This window comes from Arachis duranensis, chromosome 7 (genome assembly GCF_000817695.3).
Source record: "Arachis duranensis cultivar V14167 chromosome 7, aradu.V14167.gnm2.J7QH, whole genome shotgun sequence".
NCBI lineage: Eukaryota > Viridiplantae > Streptophyta > Magnoliopsida > Fabales > Fabaceae > Arachis > Arachis duranensis.
In genome coordinates this window covers 33,013,083-33,022,666 of record NC_029778.3, presented here as the reverse complement: position 1 = coordinate 33,022,666, position 9,584 = coordinate 33,013,083, and the positions used below count along the sequence as shown (strand labels likewise).

General features: G+C 35.7%; 1 non-coding gene across 1 annotated transcript; it reads left to right on the top strand.

The window, feature by feature from the left end:
- Positions 1-984: 984 nt before the first annotated feature.
- LOC127740795 (small nucleolar RNA R71) lies at positions 985-1,092 on the top strand. The gene has a single exon (XR_008001652.1). It is a non-coding gene; the product is annotated as a small nucleolar RNA R71 (small nucleolar RNA).
- Positions 1,093-9,584: the final 8,492 nt, after the last annotated feature.

The following is a 9,584-nucleotide window of genomic DNA, read 5'->3' as shown; positions in this document are numbered from 1 at the left end:
AGCAACTTGTTCTCCAGTTACATCTTCATCTTCTTCAGAGAAAGAATAGTTCTCAGAGCTCATGAATGGCAGAAGGAGGTTTAATGGAATCTCTATGGTCTCCATATGAGCCTCAGATTTTTTTAGGTCCTCAATAAGGAACTCCTTCTTGTCTGGGAGACGTCCCATGAGGTTTTTCTCATTGGGATTCACGTCCTCCCATTCCTCCTTAGATTCGGCCATATTGACAATATCAATGGCCTTGCACTCTCTTTTTGGATTCTCTTCAGTATTGCTTGGGAGAGTACTAGGAGGAGTTTCAGTGACTTTCTTACTCAGCTGGCCCACTTGTGCCTCCAAATTTCTAATGGAGGACCTTATTTCACTCATGAAACTTAAAGTGGCCTTAGACAGATCAGAGACTATGTTTGCTAAGCTAGAGGTACTCTGCTCAAAATTTTCTGTCTGTTGCTGAGAAGATGATAGAAAAGGCTTGTTATTGCTAAGCCTGTTTCTTCCACCATTATTAATGCCTTGTTGAGGCTTTTGTTGATCCTTCCATGCAAAATTTGGATGATTTCTCCATGAGGAATAATAGGTGTTTCCATAAGGTTCACCCATGTAATTTACCTCTGCTATTGCAGGGTTCTCAGGATCATAAGCTTCTTCTTCAGAAGATGCCTCTTTAGTACTGTTGGATGCTTTTTGCCATCCATTCAGACTTTGAGAAATCATGTTGACTTGCTGAGTCAACATTTTGTTCTGAGCCAATATGGCATTCAGAGCATCAATTTCAAGAACTTCCTTCCTCTGAGGCGTCCCATTATTCACAGAATTTCTCTCAGAAGTGTAAATGAACTGGTTATTTGCAACCATGTCAATGAGTTCTTGAGCTTCTGCAGGCGTTTTCTTTAGGTGAATGGATCCACCTGCAGAATGGTCCAGTGACATCTTAGAGAACTCAGATAGACCATAATAGAATATATCCAAAATGGTCCACTCTGAAAGCATGTCAGAAGGACATCTTTTGGTCATCTTCTTGTACCTTTCCCAAGCTTCATAGAGGGATTCACCCTCTTTTTGTTTGAAGGTTTGAACATCCACTCTAAGCTTTCTCAACTTTTGAGGAGGAAAGAACTTGGCCAAGAAGGCCGTGACAAGCTTATCCCAAGAGTCCAGGCTATCTTTAGGTTGAGAGTCCAACCATATTCTAGCCCTGTCTCTTACAGCAAAAGGGAAAAGCATGAGCCTGTAAACTTCAGGATCTACTCCATTAGTCTTAACAGTCTCACAGATCTGCAAGAATTCAGTTAAAAACTGATAGGGATCTTCTGATAGAAGTCCATGGAACTTGCAGTTCTGTTGCATTAGAGCAACTAGTTGAGGTTTTAGCTCAAAATTGTTTGCTCCAATGGCAGAGATTGAGATGCTTCTTCCATCAAACTTGGAAGTGGGTGTAGTATAGTCACCAGAATTTTCCTCTTCAGAGTCCTTTCAGGTTCAGGATCTGCTTCAACAAGAATATTCTTGTCCTTGGTCCTACTCATATGAAAAAGAAGGGAACAGAAAATAATAATAGGGATCCTCTTTACTGCAGTACAGAGATTCTTTTATGTTAGTAGAAGAAGAAAAGAATAGAAGAAGGAAAAGAGTTAAGAATCCAAACATAAGGGGGAAGATAGGTTCGAATTCTTGAGATGAAGAGAAGTGTTAGTAAATAAATAGATAAATAGAAGAAGATGAGAGAGGGAGAAATTCGAAGATAAATTTTGAAAAAGGGTTACTGATTTTCGAAAATTAAGAGAAGAAAAACAATTAAAATTAAAATTTGAAACAATTAGTTAATTAAAAGAATTTTGAAAAAGAGGGAGGTAATTTTCGAAAATTAGAGAGAGGAAAGTGGTTAGGTGGTTTTGAAAAAGATAATAAACAAACAAAAAGTCAATTAGTTAGTTGAAAAAGATTTGAAAATCAATTTTGAAAAGATAAGAAGTTAGAAAAGATTTTTGAAATCAATTTTGAAAAAGATATGATTTGAAAAAGATATGATTAAAAAGATATAATTGAAAAGATATTTTGAAAAAGATTTGATTTTTAAAATTAAAATTGATTACTTGACTAACAAGAAACTAAAAGATATGACTCTAGAATTTAAAGATTGAACCTTTCTTAACAAGAAAGTAACAAACTTCAAAATTTTGAATCAATCACATTAATTGTTAGTAAAGTTTTTAAAAATTATGAAATAAAGATAAGAAAAAGATTTTGAAAAATATTTTCAAATTTTCGAAAATCATAAAAGAAAAATGAAAAAGATTTGATTTTTGAAAAAGCTTTTGAAAAGATAGGATTTTTAAAATTGAAAATTTGACTTGACTTATAAGAAATAACTAAGTTTTAAAAATTTTTGACTAAGTCAACTCAAATTTTCAAAAATTATGAGCAAAATAAGGAAAAGATATTTTTTATTTTGGAATTTTTTATGATGAGAGAGAAAAACAACAAAAATTACTCATAACATGAAAATTATGAATCAAAATACATGATGCATGCAAGAACACTTTGAATGTCAAGATGAACACCAAGAACACTTTGAAGATCAAGATGAACATCAAGATTTATTTTTGAAAAATTTTCAAGAAAAAAAAAACATGCAAGACACCAAACTTAGAAATTTTCAATGCTTAGACACTATGAATGCAAAAATGCATATGAAAAACACCATACAACACAAAACAATAAAATATGAAGATCACACAAGAAAATTCATCAAGAAAAACTTGAAGATCATGAAAAATACAATGCATGAATTTTCAAAAAATGCTAGAAAAAGATGAACATGCAATTGACACCAAACTTAAAACATGACACAAGACTCAAACAAGAAACACAAAACATTTTTAGCTTTTTATGATTTTATTGATTTTTTTGTATTTTATTTTATTTTTTCGAAAACATATAGGAAAAATAAAATAAGAAATTCAAAAATTTTTAATAATAATTTCAGGAATCTTTGCAATGTTAGTCTAAAGCTCCGGTCCGGGAATTAGACATGGCTTAATAGCCAGCCAAGCTTTTTGTGAAAGCTTCTGTCCAAAACACTGGACATGCCCAATGGCCAGCCAAGCTTTAGCCTACAAATCAGACATACAACAGCTGATACTTCATCCAACTTCATATACTGATAAGGGGAAGCCTCAATCCAATTGAATTAGACATGGCTTTACAGCCAGCCAAGCTTCAACATGCTTCATGAAACACTAGAATTCATTCTTAAAAATTTAGAATAATTTTTCAAAAACAGAAGTAAGAATTTTTTTGAAAGATTTTTGAAAAATTTTTGAAAATAAAACAAAAAGAAAATTACCTAATCTGAGCAACAAGATGAACCGTCAGCTGTCCAAACTCGAACAATCCCGGGCAACGGCGCCAAAAACTTGGTAGGCGAAATTGTGATCATCAACAATGGCCCTAATGACTTGGTGCTCTCAAACGTGAATCACTCTTTGTCACAACTCCGCACAACTAACCAGCAAGTGCACTGGGTCGTCCAAGTAATAAACCTTACGTGAGTAAGGGTCAATCCCACGGAGATTGTTGGTATGAAGCAAGCTATGGTCATCTTGTAAATCTCAGTTAGGCATATTATAAATGGTTATGGAGTTTTCAAAAATTAATAATAAATAAAGCATAAAATAAGATAGAGATACTTATGTAAATCATTGGCGGGAATTTTAGATAAGTGTATGGACATGCTTTGTCCCTGTTAAATCTCTGCAACATACTGCTTTCTTACTTTCAATCAATCATACTCCTTTCCATGGCAACGTATATGTAAGGCATCACCGTTGTCAATGGCTACATCCCATCCTCTTAGTGAAAATGGTCCAAATGCTCTTGTCACAGCACGACTAGTCATCTGTCGGTTCTCGATCATGTCGGAATAGAATCCATTGATTCTTTTGCGTTTGTCATCACGCCCAACAATCGCGAGTTTGAAGCTCGTCACAGCCATTCAATCCCTGAATCCTACTCGGAATACCACAGACAAGGTTTAGACTTTCCAGATCCTCAAGAGTGGCCGCCAAAAGGTTCTAGCTTATGCCACGAAGATTCTAGTTATGGAATCCAAGAGATACTCACTCATTCTAAGGTAGAACGAAAGTGGTTGTCAGTCACGCGTTCATAGGTGAGAATGATGATGACTGTCATGGATCATCACATTCATCATGTTGAAGTGCAACGAATATCTTAGAACAGGAATAAGCTGAATTGAATAGAAAATAGTAGTAATTGCATTGAAACTTGAGGTACAGCAGAGCTCCACACCCTTAATCTATGGTGTGTAGAAACTCCGCTGTTGAAAATACATAAGTGATGGTCCAGGCATGGCCGAATGTCCAGCCCCCATGAACGTGATCAATAGTCTCCCAAGATGAACAATAGATTAAAACTGAGACCAAAGATGTCTAATACAATAGTAAAAAGTTCTATTTATACTAGACTAGTTACTAGTGTTTACAGAAATAAGTCTAAGTGCAGAAATCCACTTCCGGGGCCCACTTGGTGTGTGCTTGGCTGAGCTTGAGCTTTACACATGCAGAGGCTTCTCTTGGAGTTAAACGCCAAGTTGTAATGAGTTTTTGGCGTTTAACTCTGGTTCGTGACGTGTTTCTGGCGTTTGACTCCAGAATGCAGCATGGAACTGGCGTTGAACGCCAGTTTGCGTCATCTAAACTCGAATAAAGTATGAACTATTATATATTGCTGGAAAGCTCTGGATGTCTACTTTCCAATGCCGTTGAGAGCGTGCCATTTGGAGTTCTCTAGCTCTAAAAAATCAATTTTGCGTACAGGAAGGTCAGAATCCAACAGCATCAGCAGTCCTTTTTCAGCCTAAATCAGATTTTTGCTTAAGTCCCTGAATTTCAGCCAGAAAATACCTGAAATCACAGAAAAACACACAAACTCATAGTAAAGTCTAGAAATATGAATTTGGCATAAAAACTAATGAAAACATCCCTAAAAGTAGCTAGATCCTACTAAAAACTACCTAAAAACAATGCCAAAAAGCGTATAAATTATCCGCTCATCAGCTGTCTTGGTACAAGTACCCTCTAATGTGCATGGTATCATAAAGCTTCTGGGATCTTTAAACTTCTCTGGTAAGCTTTTCAGAATGACTGCACTGCATTCTTTAGTGAGGAAAACTTTTTCAGTTTCTCTCCAATCCTTCTTATGACTTAAGATCTCTTTCATGAAGTTAGCATAAGAGGATATTTGCTCAAGTGCCTCTGCAAACGGGATCTTTATTTCAAGAGTCCTGAGATAGTCTACAAAGTGGGAAAATTATTTATCCTGTTCCGCTTGGCGGAGTTTTTGAGGATAAGGCATCTTGGCTTTATATTCCTCAACCTTAGTTGCTGCAGGTTTATTTCCTACAGAGAAGGTTGGAGAAGCCTTCTTAGGAGGGTTACTATCAGCACTTGCAGGTGTCTAATCCCTCTTTGGTGTTTGAACGCCAGGATTAGGGGTTGGCTGGGCGTTTAACGCCAGTTTTTCACCCTTTTTCTGGCATTTGAACGCCAGAAGTGGGCATTCACTGGGCATTTAACGCTAATTTTTTACCCTTTTCTGGTGTTTGAACGCCAGAATTATTCCTCTTTGGGCTCTTACTGTCCTCAGTGGGATTTTGGGTAGTGGTTTGCTCATCCTCTGTCAATTGTTCCTTCCTTGACTTTCTGTTTCCTTGAGTTGAGACATTTAATGTCTTCCCACTACTTAATTGAATAGCTTGGCATTCTTCTGTTATTTGTCTAGATAACTGTTGTTTTTTTTGATTCAATTGTTTTTCCATACTTTGGTTAGCATCCTTGGTTTCTTGTAGCATTTCCTTAAATTCTGCTAGCTGTTCTGTTAGATAACATAATTGCTGATTGAATTCAACAACTTGTTCTGGAGGACTAAGTTCAGTGGATACTGCCTTAGCCTCTTCTTTCATGGAGGACTCACTACTTAAGTACAGATGCTGATTTCTAGCAACTGTATCTATGAGCTCTTGAGCTTCTTCAATTATTTTTCTCATGTGTATAGATCCACCAGCTAAGTGGTCTAGAGATATCTGGGCTTTTTTTGTAAGCCCATAGTATAAGATGTCTAACTGCACCCACTCTGAAAACATTTCAGAGGGGCATTTCCTTAGCATCTCTCTGTACCTCTCCCAGGCATCATAAAGAGATTCATGATCCTCTTGTTTAAAGCCTTGGATGTTCAGCCTTAGCTGTGTCATCCTTTTTGGAGGGAAATATTGATTCAGAAATTTATCTGATAACTGTTTCCATGTTCTTATGCTTGCTATGGGTTGGTTATTTAGCCACCTCTTAACTTGATCTTTTACAGCAAATGAAAAAAGTAACAATCTGTAGACATCCTGATCTACTTCCTTATCATGTACTATGTCAGCAATTTGTGAGAACTATGCCAGAAACTCGGTAGGTTCTTCCTGTGGAAGACCGGAATATTGGCAATTTTACTGCACCATGATAATGAGCTGGGGGTTTAGCTCAAAATTGCTAGCTTTGACGGGGGGTATACAGATACTACACCCATATGAAGCAGCAGTGGGGTTAGCATATGACCCCAAGGTCCTTTTGGACTTTTCATTCCCACTTAGGTCCATGATGGAGAAAGGGAGATGATGTGAGACAAAATTAAACTAAAATAAAATAGAAAAAAATCAAACAAAAATTTCAAAAATTAGAAAAATAAATAAAAGAAAATTTGAAAAGTAAAATAATTAACTAATTAAAAAAAATTAAAAGATTTTCGAAAAAATTAAAAATAAAAATAAATAATAAAAAAGGATTTTATTTTGAAAAAGATTTAAGAAGATAGATTTTTTTTAAAATTGAAATTTTGACTAAATCAATCCTAATGTATTCGAAAATTATGACCAATTAAAGGAAAGGATTTTTTTTATTTTTTTTGAATTTAATGAGGAAAGAGAAAAACAACAAAGTGACACCAAACTTAGAATTTTTTTAGATTAAAACAAGGAACGCAAACAAGAAAACTTTGAATGTTAAGATGAACACCAAGAACACTTCTAAGATCAAGATGAACACCAAGAACAAATTTTGAAAATTTTTAAGAAAAATAAAAATAATAAAGGACACCAGACTTAAAAATTTTATATCTTGGACACTAATAATTCAAAAATATATAAGATAAAAACACAAAAGACACCAAACTTAAAACAAGAAACTAAACTCAAAGAAAAAATAAAAAATTAGTAAAGAAAAATAAGATTTTTGAAAAATTTTTGAAAAGAAAATAAAAGACTCAAATTTAGTGACTATGAACCAAAAAGAAAAATTTTTTTCCTAATCTAAGCAACAAAATGAACTTTCAGTTGTCCAAACTTGAACAATCCCCCGGCAACGGCGCCAAAAACTTGGTGCACGAAATCACAATCACACTAACCAGCAAGTGCACTGGGTCGTCCAAGTAATACCTTACGTGAGTAAGGGTCGATCCCACAGAGATTGTCAGCTTGAAGCAAGGTATGGTTATCTTGTAACTCTTAGTCATGATATCAATAAAGATTCTTACTTTTAATTGCAGAAAGTAAAAGAACATGAAATAAAGAGTACTTGTTATGCAGTAATGGAGATCAGATTGGGGTTTTAGAGATGCTCTATCTTCTGAATCTCTGCTTTCCTACTATCTTCTTCTTCACGCACGCAAGGCTCCATCCATGGCAAGCTGTATGCTGGTGGATCACCATTGTCAATGGCTACCCGCCGTCCTCTCAGTGAAAATGGTCCATGTACATGGCTAATCATCTGTCGGTTCTCATTTGTGTTGGAATAGAATCTATTGATACTTTTGCACACTGTCACTGCGCCCAACATTTATGAGTTTGAAGCTCATCACAGTCATCCCTTCCCAGATCCTACTCGAAATACCACAGACAAGGTTTAGACTTTCCAGATCTCAGGAATGCTGCCAATTGATTATAGCTTATACCACGAAGACTCTGATCTCACGGATTTGAATGCTCTGTTGTCAGGAGAGGCAATCAAACTCATGAACCAGGAGCCCAAGAGATACCCACTCAATCTAAGGTAGAACAGAAGTGGTTGTCAGGCACGTGTTCATAGGTTGAGAATGGTGATGAGTGCCATGGATCATCACATTCATCATGTTGAAATGTGAATGAATATCTTAGAATAGAAACAAGCGTGATTGAATGAAAAACAGTAGTAATTGCATTAATTCATTGAGACACAGCAGAACTCCTCACCCCCAATCATGGAGTTTAGATACTCATGCCGTAGAAGATACAAAATTTAGATGTAAAATGTCATAAAGTACAAAATGCATCTCTAAAAGTAGTTTTTATACTAAACTAGTAACCTAGGTTTACAGAAAATGGGTAAACTGAGATAGATAATGCAGAAATCCATTTCCGGGGCCCACTTGGTGTGTGTTTGGGCTGAGCATTGAAACTTTCACGTACATAGGCTATTCCTGGCATTAAACGCCAGGTTTGTTGCCAGTTTGGGCGTTTAACTCCAACTTTTATGCCAGTTCTGGCGTTTAACGCCAGAAAAGGGTAAAAAGCTGGCGTTTAAACGCCAGTTTGCACTATCAAATATCGAACAAAGTATGGACTATTATATATTTCTAGAAAGCCCAAGATGTCTACTTTCCAACGCAATTGGGATCGCGTCAATTGGACTTCTGTAGCTCTAGAAAATCTATTCCGAGTGATGGGAGGTCAGAATCCAACAACATCTGTAGTCCTTTCTCAGCCTCTGAATCAGATTTTTGCTCACGTCCCTCAATTTCAGCCATAAAATACCTGAAATCACAGAAAAATACACAAACTCATAGTAAAGTCCAGAAATATAATTTTTGCATAAAAACTAATAAACATATACTAAATAGTGACTAAAGAATACTAAAAACTACATGAAAATACCACTAAAAAGCGTATAAAATATCCGCTCATCAGTTATCTATGGCACCTAGATTGAAACTCAATTCTAACTTAACCCCTTTAAGTATCACCTTCTTCCAATCCCTCTAATAAATCCCAATTTTAGGGTTTATTTTGTGTTGAATTTAGTGAATTTTATCAACTTATCTCACATTTATTCAATGAAATAGCATGGTTTTGTAAATTTTTTCTAATTTGTGCTTAAGAGTAAAAACATGCTTTTTAGACACTTAATTTGCTAAATTTAATTTATTTTAATTCTATTTAATGCTTTAAAGTGTTTGATGAAGTGATTTCAGGTTAGATGGCAAAGATCGGATTGAAGGAATGAAGAAAAAGCATATAAAAAGGAGGATTCATGAAGAAATAAAGTTTGGAAATTTGCCTAGTTCTGCGTACACGTGCCCCACGCATACGTTTGACAAGAGTTTTTGTCAAGCAACGTGTACGCGTGACCCACACGTATGCATGACTAGAAATTTTGCCAAGCACGCGTACGCATACCCCACGCGTTCACGTGACATGCAGAACATGACTTCATTAAAGAAAACATGGCTAGCAATTTTTGAGCTGATTCAGGTCCAAATCTAGCTCATTTCTA